Genomic DNA, 20,055 nt, shown 5'->3' with positions numbered 1-20,055 from the left:
TAAAAGTCCAGTCACTTTCATCCAGTTAGATTCTTCTAACATATTCCTTCTTGGAGTGTGTGGAGATACTTCTCTTGGATTTTGGGGACACCTACCAAGGATACTTCTCACATTGAAGAGAAACAGACCTGCCCACAGGTGTTGATATGGTGAGTTAAATCAATCTCTAGTTAATTTTTTCTTTTGCTAGCTTTAATATAATTGTTTTAATATAGTGCATTATACTATACACTACTAGTAGTTTTAGCTTTCATACTGTGTTGTAAATAATTCTGATTGAGATTTTTTTGTCTAATTATTTATCATGATAATTCATTTTTATACAAACTTATCTGATCTGACATCATTAAAAACTGCAGGATAAAGTTTCAAAACTTAAACCGTTGACAGTCTGAAGCCAAGATAATATCCAGCTGCTCCCAAGCTCCTCTCTCTGAGAAGTTTAGAAAGCCAGGGAATCCTGTCTGCACCTCTGCTCAGCATCAGGGCTTCTTTAATAAACTATTCTGAAGCTCCCACTCCACCCACAACACATGGAAAAGCGCATCTTCTTTCATCCTTCTTTTTCATCCTGAACTTCTAAATATCAGTGTTGGTGTCCTCTCTCCGGGTCACTAGTGAAAGCCAGCAGTTGGATCTGGGTTATTCATCCACACACCAATCTGCATTCTGGTGTATCCCCTCTCCTCCCAAACTAGCGCAGGAAATGGTCCACAGTACTAAATTTGTCCAGTATCTTATTTGAAACTCACAAAACCTACTGAAAACCTGCTCCAAACACCACCCATTAGGGAACAAGCCTATTGTCAGGTGCTCATCAGGAGCTGACCTAAATATTTTGCTCAGAGCTTTATGGTATAATTACTTTAATATCCCTTCTGTCTGGGAAAGTGACAAAGAGCTAAAAAGAAATCTTTAAATCCCAGAATGAGGGAAAAAAAACCCCAACAGTCCTTTTTAGTCTCAACTGGGTCCAGACTGTGGTAAAATGACAGTGATGCTGTAAGGTAATGATCCCTGCCTGCAAAATCAAAGCAGGTATCAGTGGCATTTCCTCAGGTGACATAAGGAAGGGAGATTTCATTAGACCACTTCAAGGAGAAGGTCTTTAGCTGTCACTTTGATGCCTCTGTCACAGCAATTCTTTTTTTTATAAGCCATTTTCTTGTCTTTGTCAGAAATATCCTGTTCCCACAGGTGGTCCAGGCTTCCTGAGGAGAAGGTGGAGGGAATGCAGCTTATTTCCCCTTGGTGCAAATAATGGAAGCAGCTGGAAGCTGTTGGGTGAGAGGCAACCTAGGACTGCTGCACACTACCTCCAAATGTACCCTGGGGTCTCATCTGCATGTGATGAAGACTTCTTACACACTCCTAATTCATGGGAATTTTGTCTATTTTCCACCTATCACATTGCGCCATTTCAGTTTGGCAGAACTATTCCCCGCTGCGGAATCACAGAATGGGCAAGGTTGGAAGGGAAGGGTCCAACCTTCCTGCTCAAGCAGAGTCGTCCTAGAACACATTGCACGGGATTGTGTCCAGACAGTTCTGGAATATCTCTGGTGAGTGTGGACATGGTCCCCAAAAGTGAAGGTGCTGTTGCATCAGGGTTGTTGCAGTGCCTGAGAAGGAGGTACTCTCTCTTCTGCTCTGTGAAAACTCCCATGTTGAGAATATCTAGTACAAAACCCTATTTGGGACATAACAATTTAAGACCTTTTAAAATAGACAAGAAGAAAATTACCTTGTTGCTCTATCCTTGTTGGGATATAACTCCAGGTACTGAGTGACTTGGGCAAGGTCCAAGTCTTTGAAAAGCTCAGATAATTTGATGAAAATGGATCCGTCTTCCATGCATGACCAACTAATGAAAGGCTGAGCACCCCAGCTGTCTCAGTCTCCAGGGAGGTGTTCCATCCCTCTGAGAGTCTTTGCGGCCCTTCTCTGGACCTGTTCAAACAGTTCCACATCCTTCTTGTGTTGGGGGCCCCAGAGCTGGATGGGATTTTACCAGAGCAGAGCAGAGGGGCAGAATCCCCTCACCTGCTGCCCACCCGGCTTTGGGTGCAGCCCAGGACACATTTGGCTTTCTATGCTGCAAGTGCACATGGCCAGATCATGTTGAGCTCCTCATCCGCCTACCTTCAGTGTCAGCATGAAGCTCACAACCCAACTGGTTAGAGTTGAAGGTACAGTTTAAAAATGCAGTTCAGCAGCTGGAAGAGGCAGATGAAATAACCTGAGACTTAGCCATGCTGCTCTGTGACGACTGATTCTGCAGAGTCCTGCTTTCCTGGAGGACTTGAGATGCTACATGCAATTTCATGCACATTTTAATATTGAAAGGGAAGCTTTCCTTCAAAAATATGTGTATCAGAAACTTCAGCACTTCTGCCTGTGTTGAAAGTACTCTTCAGACTGTCTCCTCAGTGAAAACCACTTCTGGTTGAACTTTCTGGGGAAAAAGTTTTTTTATGGCTCTAATTAACTTTCTGTCAACCACTAGCAAGGCAAAAGGATAAGTACTTTTTTTTTTTTTAGCAGAGATAAGGCTGAGAAACTGAGAGCAAAGCTTATGCTGACAGGCATTAGGCACTATTAGACTGATCTATCAGCCTGAGTGATGATGGTCCCATGGAAGCAGCAAACACAGCACCACTCAAAGCATTTAAAACTGTTCTGGACACAGCACCAGGGGATATTCAGGCAGAAACATTCCCAGACAGAGGATTAAAATACATCGCCTAGTGATATTAGCATGGGGGTGTTTTGCTTTGGGTTTGTTTGTGTTTCACTTTTAGGGGTGTTTATTTGTCTCTAAATGCCAAGAGCCACATGAAAAGAAATACTGAGCTCCTGCACCTTTCACAGAAAGATTCTGAGCACCATGAATTCGTAACAGGTCCATGAGCTGAAGAAACCCTCCAATGTGGTGTTAACTTCAAGCATGTCAGACATCCCAGTGGAAGATGTTTTATCACCAGATTTAATTGAGTGTGTCACAGAACACTTACTAAAGAAACTGAGAAGAACAGACAGATTAATCATTCTGAGAATATCTGGGGCCAGTTTTCTGAACGCACACATAAAAGCCCTGCATGCACATCCTCTGAGCATTAACACCTCCACATCCTGACCTTTCCAGGCACAAAAGCCACTCCCTGCAATGGGACTGAGATGCAAATTTTGGATTTAGCGTAGATAAAAAAGACACAGATACACAGGAATAATTGACACTGGTACTTTAAAATGTTCTAGGCAAGAACAGCTACCAGGGCACTGTATTTTTCAAGAATATTATGATTACTTTAAAGAGAGGTGAAGAAAAAACAGTTGTTCCAAATCTAGCTGTAGCAGGATCAACTTCCCAATCTCATTTTGTTGATCTCTACTCCATTGCCTGAAAGAAAGGGAAAATGTACCAGGCAAAAGGGTTTATCTGGTGAGGAGTTGCTTATGAAGGCAATCTGACTTAGCCTGGGGGCACCTCAAGACAGCACCATATAACCTGATAGCTGCTATTAAGGCAAGAACATTTTCCCCTCTGATATTCACAGGTTTCTTTTGCTCATCAAGGCAGTTATGAGGCTGGATAAATAGTTCATGCAGTTTATATCCTCTGACTTTATGGTGGTAGTGTTTGAAGAGGCCTCATACAGAAAGCAACAATCTCTTTATCAAACCCTTGACTCTCTCTGTGGGGTGAGAAGAAATATCAAGTCATATACTGACATTTGGTTCATGTGCTCTCCAAAGCCAGAGGATATACAACATCTCTTTGTATTATTTATCCAGAAGTACCTGGGGAACCTTAGGGGAGTTTGTATCTTCCACCATCGAGTGGCAAATTGTCATTGTTCTACTCGAAAACACGGCAAAGTTTAATTAAACCTCTCAGTCAGGAAAAGAATGTGAGGAATCTGCTGTCTGCAGGAGAAATCCAAGTCAAATAAAGCTTTTGAGAGTAGAGAAGATAGTTTACCTAACTGATGCTGATCATGCTTTTACAGCTTTTAGATTAATTTAGTAGGCCATAATTCAGCTCTTTCTTCAGTAGCTGCACACCTTTAGGCATTTCAGCATGGCTGTTGTTACACAAGTATATAAATGCTCTCCTAACTCAGGGTTATAATTTAATTAAGTATTGATAAATTGTACCTCTGTGGGCTCTTTTCTGCTGTTTCTGTTTTTAAAGCCTGTGGTCACTGCTAGTCAGAACAGTTTCAATGCCAGCTGTGTAAAATCTAAAACCTGAGATAAGTTTCTGCTGCCGTAAATGAAGAGGGACCCATGAATCACAGCCACAACCTTAAGTACTTACTCTGATCACTTTATCATTCCTGAGGTTGCAAAATCTTATGTTATTTCCAGTAAAGGCAGCACTTTGGGTCTATCAGCCACACAATGGTGCTGAGTTTTGGGCACTAAGAGTAAGCTCTGGGTCAAATTCTCATGATCTTTAGTTATTTTAAAGAAGAAGCTGGTGGAAATAATAAATTTCTAATACCCTCATTTTGAAATTAATCCCCTCACAGGTATACAAGAAGGTACAATATTACTCCTGTACTGATTTTCATCTGTTCTGGGTACGGCTACAGCTCCTATTACTACAATTACCTGAAAGGAGGTTGTAGACAGGTGGGGGTGTCAGTCTTTTCTCCCAGATAACAAGAGATAATATTAGAGGAAACGGACTCCATTTGCACCAGGGAAGATTTAGAATGGATATTAGGAAAAATTGCTCCACTGGAAGGGTGGTCAGGCATTGGAAGAGGTTGCCCAGGCAAGAGATGGAATTTCCAACCTGGAAATGTTCAAAAAATGTGTAAATGTGGCACCTTGGGAAATGATTTAGTGCTGGACCTGACAGTGTTGGGTTAATGGTTGGACTACATGGTCCTGGAGTTCTTTTCCAACCTTAATAATTCTATGCTTTATATTCTATACACAGCTCTCTATCTTTCCTGATTCTCCTCCTACTGCTGCTCCAGAAGGATTTTTCTACCTTGCATCCCCTGTTCCACCTGCCAGCCTTGCAGAGACATCTCAATTATGCTAATGTGACTCAATAAATGCTGATTTTCAGATCAGTAAAGCTCCCCACGCAAGGGTTGGTGGGTCCTGACCTTATGAGGATCTTGTGAGTAAGAGGCACAGAGAGTCCTGTATGGGAACTATAAAACATCCATCAGAGCCAAATTCCCACCTTATCAGTGTTGGGTGCCAATAGCAACACCTGGGAGGATCACAGATGTTATGGACAGTGAAAAGGGTGAATGTTGTCCACAGCTTACTGCGAGGCACTGTGCTTTCTCCATGCTCAGCAATTAAAGAAAATCCATCTTTGCACCTCCTTTATTAACATTAAATGCAAAAGGAAAAACTCTCAGACGACACCAGTGGAAACTCCATTCACTGCAGCAATGCCTCTGGCTGTGGTGCCTGTCCTGAGCTCACAGACTGAGGCTGTTCCCTCTGTCAGAGAGGGGAGGCCATAGATTAATAAATTCCATTTATCCACATTCTCCCCATGATTTTGCCAGCACTGAAGCGATGAAGAATTGGGTCAGATTGGGCCTTCAGCAACCTGGTCATCCCCGCCCATGGTGTGGGGTTGGAACTAGATGTGTTTAAGGTCCCTTCCAACCCAAATCATTCCATGGTTCAATGATTCTCTGATTTTATGGGAAGGATTACTAAATATGGGTTCAGCAAAGAACAGATTTTTTGGAAGAGACACTTTTGGAACTGCCACAGACAAAAAAGACCCAATAAAACACAAAAAAACCCAAACACAAACAAACAAAAAAAAATAAACCAAACCAAACCAAAAAACTCAAAACAATAAAACTCAATGTTAGAACTTTTTGATGTATTTGGAGGGTGCAGGCCACAATTACAGGGTAATTTAACCTCATAACAGCAGTGGTCTCTCCTCCAAACAGGAAGGCAGCAGCTTTTCTCTAAGCCTTTCCACAGAGGTGCTGCCTAGGAGGTGATTTTGCCAATATCCCCTTCTGACTGTGCTTCTCTCCATATGGACTTGAAAACAGAGATAGCAGTTAGAAAACAGCATTCCTAACTACTCAAATGGCCATCAAAGTACCTGCATGGCTCCTTGTTACAAAAATTGCTTAGGCTCTCCCATGCTCCCAAAAGGGATGTAAATTTTTGTTGTGTCCTTTACCATCTCCTGAGATAACACATCATATCAGCTTGAAGGAAATTGAGGGGTGGTGGAAAGGAACAGCTGAAATACTCTTTCCTTTTACTTGCTCTGATGTTGTGAGAGAGTCCAGTTTTGCCCAGTTAGGATATAATTTATCTTTATTGCCAGAAGAAGCTGTGGGTGTGTATCCACACCTGACTAACTCTGGTATTAAAAGATGCATGTCAGCTCCAGTCAAAGTCATGCAGCATCTGTAGTTAAAGATGAGCAATAACAAGGTTATAAATTTATGGAAAAGAAATATCATTAATTTAATGTGAGGTTATAACACAAGAAAAAGAATAGACCTTAATTTCCAGTACGTGTTGAAATGGCACCTGCCTATGTTAAAGACACACTTCTGGGCTGAATGGACACTGATATCAGCCCACAGGAACTTTTTCTCATCCATATCTAACTCCTATAAGACATTTAACATTTTACTGAGAAATCAACACGGCACAGATCAGATGGAGCAATTGTTGCTCAGTGGATAGTTTGCATCCAGCAATTAGAATGCAGGACTATTTTTAGCATGGTCTGCTTCTAGTAGAGTCTTAAAGACTGTCTTTTGTGCTCATTGTGCAGTGACCTGGAAGAAATTCTTACTGATAAGGCTGTCAGAGGACCTATGAAGAGGAAAGGATGAATAATGTGGGCTCTCCCCAGGGAAGATATGACTGAAAAAGATTTGTCCCTGACTCACCCAGGCCAAGGAAACAGTAATGGGGCCTAACCCTTGCCTGGCTTTTCCTTCAAAGACCAGCTTGGTCTCTTTATTTTATCACCAAAAGGAAAGAAATGGCATAACAGGGCCATGCAAAAATTCAAATAGGGGCAAAAGTTATGATAGTAGTACTGACTTTTGCAGAAAGGATAGTGCAAAAAATCCACTGCCTGAAAATGTAGACAAGGGCAATAAGATATTACAATAATTGATACAATTGATACAAATGATTGACTTGAACAATGTGGCAAGTGTCATATTTTCATCTATAAATCTGTTTACTGTTGTGTTGTGATTTTGGTTTTTGTTTTCTTTTCCCTAAAAAATTAATACACCTCACCCACACAGTTATGAGACCCCCAACACAAGAAAGATGTGGATCTGTTGGAGTGAGTCCAGAGGAGAGACACGAGGTTGATCCAAGGTCTGGAGCTCCTCTGCTATGAAAACAGTTGGGGATATTCAGTGTGGAGAAGAGAAGCCTCCAGAGAGACCTCAAAAGACCCTTCCAGTGCCTAAAGGTCTACAAGAGAGCTGGAGAGGGACTTTAAACAAGGGCATGGCCTGAAAGGACAAGGGAGAATGGCTTTAAACAGAAAAAAAGGTCAATTTAAATTAGATATTAGGAAGAAATTGTTCCCTTTGAGGGTGGTGAGGCCCTGGCACAGAGTGCCCAGAGAAGGTGTGGCTGCCCCATCCCTGGAAGTCTTCAAGGCCAGCTTGGATGGGGCTCTGAGCAAACTGGGATAGTGGAAGATGTCCCTGCCTGTGGCAGGGGGGTTGGAACAAGCTGCTCTGGAAAGTCTCTTCCAACTCAAACCATTCTGTGATTTCATGAATCTATGATTCCATGAATTTATGACTCCATGACTCTATGATTCTGTGATTCTATGGTTTAATGATTCTATGATTCAGGGTTCTGTCTATGGAAGTCATGCATTTTAGAGCTGGCAAGAAAAGAGAGTCACAAGCATTCTCCATGGCTTCTCAATAAAATTGTTTTCAAACTCTCTTCTCAGCAGCTGCACCTCAAAGCACCCTCTGAAGGAAGCTGGTTCCATCAGAAATGGGGACATGCAGAGGAAAGGGGGTTTGTACCACAACACTCAGGAATCCAGCAGCAAAACTGGACACGTGCCCTTATCTTGTGCATTCTGTTGGAGCCTTAATCCATTCAGTCTCCAGAGTCCAAACTGCTCACAGGAAACACCAGTAATGATACATCGTGCATGCCCTAGTCTTGTACATCATTAACAAAGGAAAAAGTCTCTGCTCCAGATGCTGACAACTGATCTGTGAGGGTGAGGGAGGGGAGGAATTACACCAGAAACATCAACTCTGCTTTGATAGATCCTTGTACCACAAGGGAAGATACCTCTTCATATGCATTTCTGGTTTACAACATCTTTGTGTTTATTTTCTTTAAAGTTAAAATAACCATCAAACAGGTTCAGAAGTTCAGTTTGGATGCTTAGAAAGCTCATTCCAGAGGAAAAATGAGAGGTTGGTCATGTAGCCTCACAGGAGATTAATTTGCACAGAACTAGTAAAACTTCATAACACTAAAAGTTAAAATGTTGCAGAACAGAATAAAACATAGAAATAAAAAACTTAAATCCTTAAGAAGTGGTCAAATCGGGAGATGCAGATTATTTTTTTTCCTCTTCTGGGACTGGGAATAGCCATTATGGTTACGCAGTGCTCAGATCAAAAATAAGATGTGACATTTTGAAGTGCATACAATCTGGTAAAATATAAAATATTTAATAAATATGTAAATTGGTCAAGCTGCTTTCCCAAGGAGGAAAGCTTCAGTCATGTTTTACAGCCCTCATTCACTTACGCAAATACTTTAAGAGGATCAAGGATGGATTTTAAATGAAGTTAAAGTTTAACAAGAAATATATAATCCTTTGAGGAAGAGATATTGTCATCTTCATTTATAATTTCTTGCAAGTTTTAAAAGTAAGAAGTTGAGGGAGTAGCCTTTTGAAGCTTTGTGTGTGCAAACCAAGAGAATTGCAGCAGCTCACCTGAATCCTGCAGTCAGGGATGTAATAAAATGAGACATTGACAATCTTTTCTATTCCTTGGGGAGCTCTGGATGTTCCTGAGGATATATGTAAATTCACTGGCATCCACCCTGCTTTTATGATACGTTCAGTCTCTGGAAACTGTTAATGAATCAGAATCATAGGATGGTTTGGGTTGGAAGGAACCTTAAAGACCATCCCATTGCAACCTTGTGCCGTGGTCAGGGACACCTTCCATTAGATCAGGTTTCTCCAAGCCGCATCGAGCCTGGCCTTGGACATTTCCAGGGATGGGGCAGCCACAGCTTCTCTGGACAGCCTGTGCCAGGGCCTCCCCACCCTCACAGGGAAGACTTTCTTCCTAAAATCCGATCTAAATCTACCTTCCTCCGGCTTAAACCCATGAGTCAAAGATAGTTGTGTACATCATGGTAAGTGGCATCTTCTCATGATGCAGGTTTTTTAAAAGCCTGTTATAATCCTGAAAATAGCTGTGAATACTAAGGAGGCTATTGAAGGAAAAGCAAGTGGCTAGATAGAGAAAATAGCCCAGAAAGCACCGTTGCACTGGGGAAGACCCCAGCAAAGGGACGTGGTACATTGATATTTTCCTAGTTCTGGGCAGAAGGCAGAATGAAAAAAAATAAATATGGATTGAGAGCTGTTGGAGCTGGACAGTGTTCGCAGCTAATGAATGGGTTGTTTGGGGCTGGTATCAAAAGGCAGAAATTTCCCTTAACACACACTTTGCTTGCACACCTATACATTGCTCTGTTCGTTTTCACCTTGTTTCTGAGTTTTACACTAGAAATTATTCCTGCTTCATGTGCTCACACTTTGCATGCTGGAAAGTTTGAAACAAGTTGATAAAGGACTTCACCTGTGGGGTTCAAAGTTTACTTTTCTCCCTATCAGGGAGAAAAATAACACCATTATATCATATTTCAGTGATGTCTGCTCAGAGACTAGCATTCTGCCACCCTTGATAAAGGTCCAAAGAGGTGTTGTGGTGCTGAGGAAAGTGGAATGAAGTGAGAACAACTTCTTTTGTTCAAAAACCAAACTAAATCTACATTAGCATCACATCATTCACACAGCACAGCAGTCAGATTTTTTCATCTCCTATGACTTCAACTTTGCTGCCCTTGAGAGGACAGAAGTAGAAAATGAAGAGTTGAAGTTCTGTGAGAGCAGAAGATGACAAACCCATGAGCAACTTTATTTTCCTCCTCAAAAGCAATAGTTTCACAGAATCCATTTCATTGCTGTCTTCATCAGGTTGCTGTATTATTGTGTGAGGTTTTCAGGAGTGTGGCCTATGTCCATATCTAAACCACACCCATTCACACACACATACATACATACTTTTTAAACATAAAAAGTTCTGTGGTAGACAGAACACAGAAGAGTTTAGAAAAAGTTTTACACACTCTTAAAGCAGCCCTGACATCAGCCCTGCTTTTATGATAATATACTCCATACCAGTTTCTTGATGTATCCACCCCAGCCAGAATCACAGCTTCACCATCATGTCGACTTGTTTCTCATCTTACACTCTGAAATCAACAGTCAGACACAATTTCTGCAGCACAAAAATGAAAATTAAGCTTGGTGCTCCTCCAGGTGGAGTCTGGGCTGTTACTGCCAGAGTCATTCTTCCTACCCAAGTGCACAAGATCAACAGAGACACTTAAGGAAAGTTTCAGCTGCCTTCACTTTATCATGGCAAAAACAACTTACACAACGTGTTTTGTGGGTGGGGTGAAACTCCCACAAGTGTCAGTGGGGAGAGTTGATCACTTCAGGAGCAGAGAGCCACCAGTAAATGCATCATTTTCCTCGTGGAAACCTTCTCAACCTTCAGTGAGCTGCTGCTGAGGACTAGATTAAGGTTTAAATTAGACCACATATCTTAACCTGGCTAAAGTTCAGTGCAATGAACCTAAATTCAAGAGATTTGCATGAAACTTGTTCTTTATAGCTTACATTTTGCTTCTACCACCTCCCTCAGCCAGTGGGGAGGTTCGAACAATAATGTGTTTTTGTTTGGGTGTGCATTAGTATTATTTTGTTTGAATTCCTATCTTTTCACACCATTTTTCCCCCTTGGGGAGTACAAAAAGCATCATCTCCGCAGTCACCTACCCTCTCCCTGTGCAGAGCAACACCCAAGACATTTCCCTTGATGTCATTGTAGCCCAACAGCAAGGGGAAAATAGAGAGAGTTATACAAGTAAACTCCTCCTGAAAATTAGTTCCACAGGCAGGCAGTCAAGCAGTTAAACCAGGCCTGGAAATGGTTTGCAATCTGTTCCACCAGTCTCTCAAGCTTCCATTGTCAAAGCGGGATTATTTTTCAGTAAAACAGCAGCCCTCGGGAATCAGTGTAATTAAAGACAACAACAACAACAATTTATTGTTTTTAAATATATCTCTAAGCTACAGGGAAAGGAGAAATCTATTGCAAATTACAATATTTCTCCTTACTATTCACATTTATCAGTCTGTATCCAGTCATGAGCCGAGGAAGCTGGGTTTGATCTCCTGTACTTGAGACAGCCTTTGCTCTTTAAAAGGCATCCATCCTCTGTGTTTATTCATGGCGACAACAAAATGTTCCTCACCACTGGGAACTGCTGGGAAGAGCAGAGAAGGTTCAGCTTTCCTGGGATGCTTGAGCCCAAAACATCACAGCTTTACACAGGTGTCTCCCACAACCTTCCTCAAGGACACCTCCCTGCAGCCACACTGTTTTCCTGGTTTGCTGTGTGTCAGATGCCTCATAATGGGATTTCATGTCAGACCCAGAAGTCTGGGGGAGGTTTAATGAGTATAAAAGGCTAACCTTCCCTCTCACTTTCCGCTGAAATCCATTGCCTCTGCTGTAGGTTAGCCTGAACGCTCAGAACAGTCAGGATGATGTTTTTGTGACACTTAAGCCCTGTCTTTAAAAGGGAATTGCCTGTTCCCTAAGCAAAGAAATGACATGTAGTGAAGACAGAGGAAAACTCAAGAAAAAAAAAAGCATTTAAACTTTCATTTTATTTCAGTCATCTTCCATCTTTGAACACAGCTGAATGTCCTTTTTGCCATCTTTAATGGCTGACCTCAGAAAGGAGAAACTAATAGAAACATTGGACTTTATGATCTTGGAGGCCTTTTCCAACCTCAGTGATTCTATGATTGCTTTCTGTGATTCTATTCTATGGAAAAAAAATCCACCAGGATCCACAGGAGACCTCTCCTCAGGCAGTCTAAGAGCTACAAGCCACTAGAGACTGGGAGGCTGTATGGAAAAACAGCACTTCCTCAAATTCCTGCCCAACCCACTGCCACTGGTCAGCTTCAGGAGCAGGATGCTGAAGGCCAAGATCCAATTGTCTCTCTCAGTATTTTTAATGCTATTTTCCAACATCAACAGCTTTGGTGTAATATTGATTTTTCTCTATTAGTTCTGCAGAACTGTAGCTGCTTCCAGCAGGATGTTTTTGGCCAGTCAGTAATGTCACAGCACAGCTTGAGCATGAGCTGAGGAATATTTTTATGCTGTTGTAACAAGAGATGATAAATCAGATAGAGATAATGAAATCAAGCAAAACAGATTTAGTGAAGATATGAAGCCTGCAGTGCCTGGTTCCAACAAGAACAGATCATCACTGCTGAATTTGAAAGGCCAAGGTTATTGGGGTAGATCTTCCTGCTGAAGGGGCTAAACTGTGACTGTGGATCAAAAGCAGAAGTGAAGAGCAGAAAGGAGATGTGAACAGTATCTTAAAAAAATCCCCTGTGTCTCTACAGAGAATCACAGAATGGTTTGGGTTGGCAGGGTCCTTAAAAACCATCTCATTCCAAGCTCCCTGCTATGGACAGGGACACCTTCCACTAGACCAGGTTTCTCCAAGCCATCTACAACCCAACCTTGAACACTTCCAGGGATGGGGCAGCCACACTTTCTCCTCACCACCCTCACAGGGCAGAATTTCTTGTCCCTTCAGACAGCAGATTAATTCCCATTTCTTCATGGAGCCATGTTGCAAACTGAATTAACTAAACATCGGCAAGGGAGGAAAAAAAAAATACCTACACACACATTCCCTAAAAATGCAACAATCTCTTATTTTCAGAGCCCATTTTCATGGACTTTTTTTTATAGCTGCCTTGACATAAGTAATAAGTTTGTAAAATACAGTCCTGGACAGGAAGAAATGATTGGGAGTGGGGAAAGCTGGAAATCACTTAAATCCACTTTGCTACAGAGAACTTTCAGGCATGGGAGGAAATCTAATAGCATATTCATGATTTGAGAATTTAGTCTTCAATATTTACACAATATTACAGCAAAGTGTTATTCTGGCTTTCCTCATGGCAAAATAAACTTTCAAGACAGGCATTTTCATGGAATCACAGAATATCCTGAGTTGGAAGGGACCCACAAGAACCATCAAAGTCCAACTCCTATCCACTTTCCAAAGAAACTGAGGGGATGATAACCACCAACCCCCACCAACCTCTTAATAAAGGTATGTTTTGGTTGTGTGTTTACAGCCCTGCTCCCATGTAATCTAAAGGTTTATGAGTCGTGATATTGCCCTCCAACCCCCCAGCCTGCCTCATCCTGCCCAATCTAGACATGGTTGTGGAAAAAATAGTACTGTGTAGATTGTTATGGATAATCCACCCCTCCCAGATTGCTCACCACCCCAGGTGCTCTTTTGGATTTTGGCTCCAGTTTCACGAACAGCTGTGGCTCTCTTCCCTGTAGTCCCAGAGCAGGAAGGCAGTGAGACACTGGAACAGGTTGTCCAGAGAAGTAGTGGATGTTCCATCCCTATGATGCCTGTTTTTGGTCTTAAAATTAAGAGTCAAACATGGTTAGAAGGGGAAAAAGGGATTTTACCTTGGTATTCATTTTAAGGATCCTTAGGTGCACTACATCCAGGTCAAATGCACCAAAATGCACACCACAGTCCCCCCCCAAAATATCTGGTATAACATTGTAGGTCTTACTACTTAGCGTATCTATCAAAAATTCCCCAATGAGAGGCTCAAATGAGCCCCCCCTTCCCCAAGGAACCTTCCCCTGGATAGTTCTATCTTAGTTTATAGAATGTGTCCTGGAGAGGACCTTGGGGTCTGGGGCACACTGATCCCTAGCTACAAAGCTTCTAAAATGTTGAGTCTCCTGGCTGAACAAACAAGTCCAAGAATGTAGGCAAAAAGCATTAGGAATACAGAAGTTGTAAAAAGGTATAACAGGGGTATAAAAGAAAAGGGAAAAAATCTTCATGACATCATTTCCCCCCTTTTAGAGACTAACAAAACCGTACCTTGTCTAGTCTCTACATTACTTTACCTGCAGAACCAGTTTACACAACCAGCTGCTCCACAGGCTATTACACAGATAATAACTACAATTACAGCTATTATAAATGTTTCTTTTACTTAAGCTCAGTTTGGTAACCATGAGGTGAGGGTATCAAAAATATGATCAAAATTTAAGGTGTTATTTCTAGAAGCTACTTCATGCAGAATTTGAGTTCCCTTACAGAAGTTGTAAAAAGTTATAACAGGGGTATAAAAGAAAAAAGCAAAAGTCCCTGAGCAACCTGATCAGGTTGGTGGCAGCCCTACCTATAGAGGGGGGTTGAAATAAGATGATTTTTCAGGTCCCTTCCGGTCCAAAGCATTCTATTATTCTGTGTGCTAGTTTGAAAACAAACCAGGGGGGATCACAAGTCAGAATTATAATTTAATAGGAAAACTACAATAAATGCAATAGTAAAGAACACTGACAGAGTCAGGATACAACCTGACACCCTGTTAGTCAGGGTGGTGGTAGCAGTCCAGATGAAGTAGTCCTGTTCAAGCAGTGATTTTGTAGAAAAGGGTCTGGTCTTCACCTGAAGGTCCAGGGGTGTAGCTCTTATCCTCTGGGAATCCCATAAATAAGAGCTGCTCATGCTGTTCCAAACCTCAGATTATATCCAGGTGGGAATGCTTGGTTCCTCCCCCTGGGCGGAGCATCTCACAATGGGCTGATGTAATTCTATGAGTCATGCAGTGGGTCCTTGATGGCCCATTAACAGAGATAGCTCCTGGAGGAAGTTATCAAGGATGAGTCATGGTAGGAGATAAAAAACATTGCCCCACCTGCTTTATCAGCTTGTGAAGATGATAATCGAATACATGCTTTTGGTTACATCTTACATTGTAACCTAGGACATTCTGTGGTTCTGTTATTCTATGATCTATATACCATATATATACCACAAGATATATATAGCATATTTTAAATCATTTATAATATTACATCATATATTATTACTGTGTCTCTGTGTACATATGTAGATATATGTAACATGTATAGCATGTCTAGCATATTAATAAATAAAACCAGCAAAATAGGGAATTCTCTAGGAGAATAAGCCGTATTTTCTCATCATAGTGGCTTTTGATCTATCATATTTCATAATCCCTTCTTTTCACCTGTTTTAGTATTTCTTTCTGGAAGAAGTTGAAGAGCACTCCAAGTCTGACAGCTGAGTAGTGCACTAGTGACAACCCACATATCAGGAATGTACATATGGCTACCCTAAGGTTTAATTCTGAAAAGAATGGGGAATTCACAACTATCACTTTCAATTCTTACAGCATTTCTCAGCATTCCTGGTTTCTGTCACTGACCTGGATCTCTGGTTCAGCACAAAGACAGGAGGGGGCAGGTTGCCAGCCTGGCTTATGTCAAAGGACCACAGCCCAAACCCTGTGGTCTAGAAAGAGATGACAAGAGCCTTTTAACAAGGCAATGCCCAAGGCCACTCATCCAGCAGGTGTAAATCACCAGCTGGGAATTTGGCCCTGAATGTACAAGTTAATAAATAATGCCAATATTTAAAAGTATTTTATGGCTGTCTCAACTAATTGCTAAATGAAATTCAAGTGAAAAATTGAAAGCAAAAGGAAACATCACTACAAAGCTTTTTTTTTTTTTTTTTTGGCTGTGCAGGTGTTCCATTCTCCAGAGGACAAAAATGTTTGACAGCAAAGGATATTTGTGTTGGCAGGATCACTTGATCCATGTTTCAGGAGCCAAATTGAAAACGTATTTTCACAAGGTGCAACTAGAAGGAGCCAACTTCTGCGGTTGTACAAATACTTCTGAGAGAGAACAGATGTATAAATTAAAATATACCCCAAACCTGGCAGAAATATTTTTGGGGATGGGAAAATTCAGTAAAGGCAGCAGATTTTTGAGTTGCCATTTTTGCAAACAGTCCAGGACTGGTTAGGCTTTGTTGTTCCTTCTTCAATGAAAGTTCTACAACAACTTTTTTCCCACTGCTTTTCATAAAGGATAATCTCATCTCTCAGTGACTGGTCGCATTGAAGGGGATTCACATCATCCAAAATAACAGCCCTCAGAGAAAAGAGACATTTGAGACACCCACAAGTTTCCCCAGGAAACCAATAAAACAGAACTGCAAATTTCTGTTTGTTGGGAGTAAATCCAACATGTTATTGCCCTGCAAACACCAGCTGGAGAAGGTGATTTGCTTGAGGGAAATGATGGCATCCAGAGAGACCTTGACTGGCCTGTCAGGACATCATCAAGTTCAAAACTGAGGTCACACCACGCAAAGGCAAACACTTGAAGAACAGACCAGCCATAGACACCTGAACAGTTAAAAAATTGCTGTTAAGAGCTAAAGGATGTAAACCAAGGCTGCCCAAAGTCTGTGACCCATAACTAACACTGTCAATCCCATTCCTCTGTCCCGCATGACCCATGGCCAGCACCACAGTGACAGCTGGTAGCCAACAAGATGCTCCATCTTTTTTCTCCCATGGTGATGATGTCAGAGTCACACCTGGCATCAGGCATCGATTTTGTGGCATAAAAAGAACATTCTCATTAAGGAAAATTGGACTCACTTGTTGGGGTCTCCTCCCCCTGCCATGGAGCCCTGGGAGAGGGGCCCTGGGGGGGAGACATGGGGTTTCCCTGCCCCTGGTCAGCCTCGTTCCCCATTGGTTGGTTTGTGTTTCCTGCGCGGGCAAGGACCCTCAGTCCAGACTGAGAGTTCCTCGGCAGAGCCCCAGCCATGCGGCTGGAGAAAGAAACATCTCTGAAACATCTACCAAGAATCCATCCATACATATTTCTTTTCCACGGGACTCCTGGTTTGATATAGGCGTGTTACAGTAATCCCCACTGTAACAAATGGTGGGGAATTGTGAGCAGAACAATCCCCAATCCCTAAGCGACTGATTTGTGTGAGTAAACCCTAGAAACTTTGGATTCCTCTTCTTGGTTTTCTTTTGCTATTCCATATCTAAACTATGGAGGAACCGTGGGAAGACTCTTGGCTCTCAGAGCCACATATGGACATTTATCTTAAACTTAAAATGATTCTTGAACAACGATTTGTAAATTTTAGCTTGATTCAAGCTCAAAAAGAACTGAAACACTTCCTGGCATGGTTGTTTAAGAACTTTTTCTATGTTTCTTGGGACTTAATTCTTACCAAGGACTTTTTGAACACCGCTTGGACACAGTTAAATTTTGAGTCAAAATACATGCCGATGGAAGAATATTTTCGTGAATATTATTTAGTTACCGAGACTGTTGAGCAATGTCAGCTGTGTCCTGGCGAAGGGAAGCCTGGCTCAAGGACTGTGCGGCCTCGGCCACGTGCACCGAGCGCTCTGCGGGCAGCAGCGAGGCAGTTCCCGCGCCACGCGGGAGCCACGCGAGCCGCAGTGTCGGTGGCGGAGTGAGGCGCGGCGGGAGCGGCGGTGCCCGCATGGCCCCGCGCAGCGCGTGGTGGAGCGAGCCCCATGAACGCCCGACCGAGAGGGGCGGTGCCGCGGGCGGCGGCTGGCGGCGATGGCGGTGGAGCGGAGCCGCGCCCAGCCGAAACGCGCGCTGGAGCAGGGCGCGGGGGGGCCGCCACTCAGGGGCCCAGCCGAGATGTGGGTACAGCGCCTGGCATCGGCAGCCAAGCTGCGACCAGAGGAGGCGACGCACGGAGAACTGAGCGGCGCGGCCTGGCCCGGCCCACGCAGCCCCGAACGCGACCCCGGGAAGAGCGCGCAGGCACCAGCAGCTCCGACAATTCCAACACGGGAGCGACCGAAAGAGAGAGCAAAGACGCAGCGAGACAGAAAACAGCAGCCACTCGGGAAAAAGGAAAAGATCATAGTAGCTAAGATCTTAGGGATAGTAAAATGGTATCATGTTAAGCAAACTTGTGGTTTTATAACAAGGTGTGACAACCAGCAAGACATATTCGTGCATAGAACTGCTATTAAAAAGAATAACCCTGAAAAATGCATCCCAAGCTTGGGAGATGGAGAGGTGGTGGAATTCAAAATTATACAGGGTAGAAAAGGGTTACAAGCATCACAGGTCACTGGGCCTGATGGTGTTGCTGTAAAAGGCAGTATATATGCAAAAAATCGTAGTCATGTTAGACAGTATCTCCCTTGTAAACCCCCCCTACAGTCTCCCTTTCCTAATCCCACCTTTCCCTTTTACCCTATGTCCTATTACCCCCAGTGTATTCCCAATCCGTTTTTCATCCATGGTTTCCCTCACAAAACCATGCTTTTGCCAATTGTTTCCCCAAAAATCCCTTTCCAATGCTGAGTGGGGGATGAAAAGGGGGAGGGAAGAAATTAAACCCTCTCCTGCCTCAGTTTCCCCACAAAGCATGCTCAGAGAGTTCTGTCTCCCTTCTGTCAGCCCTAAGATGTTCCACAGAATCTGTTTGGACATTTAAAGACTCAGGAGGGTGGCTTGTTTTGTTTTGAAACTGTTCTTGTTATGTTTATCCGATTGTTTTCATTCTCCTTTTATTAAAATAAAACGGTTGAGGTGTTGGGGTCCCTCCCCCTGCCATGGAGCCCTGGGAGAGGGGCCCTGGGGGGGAGGCATGGGGTTTCCCTGCCCCTGCTCAGCCTCATTCCCAATTGGTTGGTTTGTGTTCCCTGCGCGGGCAAGGACCCTCAGTCCAGACTGTGAGAGTTCCTCGCAGAGCCCCGGCCATGCGGCTGGAGAAATAAACATCTCTGAAACATCTACCAAGAATCTGTCCATCCATATATATTTCCTTTCCACGGGACTCCTGGTTTGATATAGGCGTGTTACAGTAATCCCCGCTGTAACACTCACTCATTTTCTAGCACTGTGTAGAAAGACACCTTATTTCACTTTTTTACCCTATTACCATGACAGTAATTCTCAAGGACTCCATTATCCATGTCAGGAACAAATCTCTGAAGAGAAATATATTAAAGCATGGCAAATGGAGGATTCTTATCATACCAAAGAAGTAGAAAAGGAACTCAAGCATTACTAACTTTGTAGAGTTCAAGCCATTCTTGACATGAGAAAATGAACCTTCTGGAATTGCTTGCATTTGGTTTAGAAGTTGGAAATTTACTTTTTGATGTGAAAAAAATTGGTGTTTTTTCCTATAAAGAAACCAGTAGCCTGTACTTCTTTAACAAGCTGCTCAACATCTCTTTTCCTTACAGTAGCATTTACTTGATTATATTTCTTAATATATTTATTTATTGACCCATCACATACCTAATATAATATTCAGAATTCAATCCATCTTCCCACAACTTTTAAGGTGCTTATCATAAGCCTTTAATACTATCAAGTGTTTTAAAAATATCTGATCAGGATAAAAAACCCAAATACTCTGATTAAACATATGTTTTTGAGTTTCAGATGACCTTTGTCTGCTTTCAAAAACTAGATTGATTTTTTCTCAGTATTTCCAAATGTAGCAAAAATCTATTAGATAGATGAGAAAATTGCTTGTTAATTATCATTGTTAGCATTAATGATGGTAATTAGATTCTAGAAAAAAATCAGTCCATCTGAGTCATAACTTCTGAATCAGAGAACCTCATTGATGAAAACCACTATTTATTGTTAATCCTCTGTGACAGCATTTCACTGTGTCTTAATAAAATTTGTAACTTTGAACTCCAAGTGCCAAGAGAGTTTTACCGGTACTTTTTCAGCTGAGTTTTTTCTTCAGTCATTTGCCTCTCTGGCACTTCCTAAATTT

The 20,055-nt window shown here is 42.3% G+C and overlaps 1 long non-coding RNA gene across 1 annotated transcript; it reads right to left on the bottom strand.

Annotated features, from left to right (window-relative positions):
- Positions 1 to 11,436: 11,436 nt before the first annotated feature.
- LOC109145354 lies at positions 11,437 to 14,895 on the bottom strand. Its single transcript, XR_002046679.3, has 3 exons — positions 14,778 to 14,895; positions 13,665 to 13,816; positions 11,437 to 11,604 (listed from the first exon to the last, which is right to left on the bottom strand). It is a non-coding gene; the product is annotated as an uncharacterized LOC109145354 (long non-coding RNA).
- Positions 14,896 to 20,055: the final 5,160 nt, after the last annotated feature.

This window comes from Corvus cornix, chromosome 2 (genome assembly GCF_000738735.6).
Source record: "Corvus cornix cornix isolate S_Up_H32 chromosome 2, ASM73873v5, whole genome shotgun sequence".
Classification (NCBI taxonomy): domain Eukaryota; kingdom Metazoa; phylum Chordata; class Aves; order Passeriformes; family Corvidae; genus Corvus; species Corvus cornix.
Note: the sequence above shows the minus strand (reverse complement) of the source record. Positions and strands in the feature narration are given on the sequence as shown.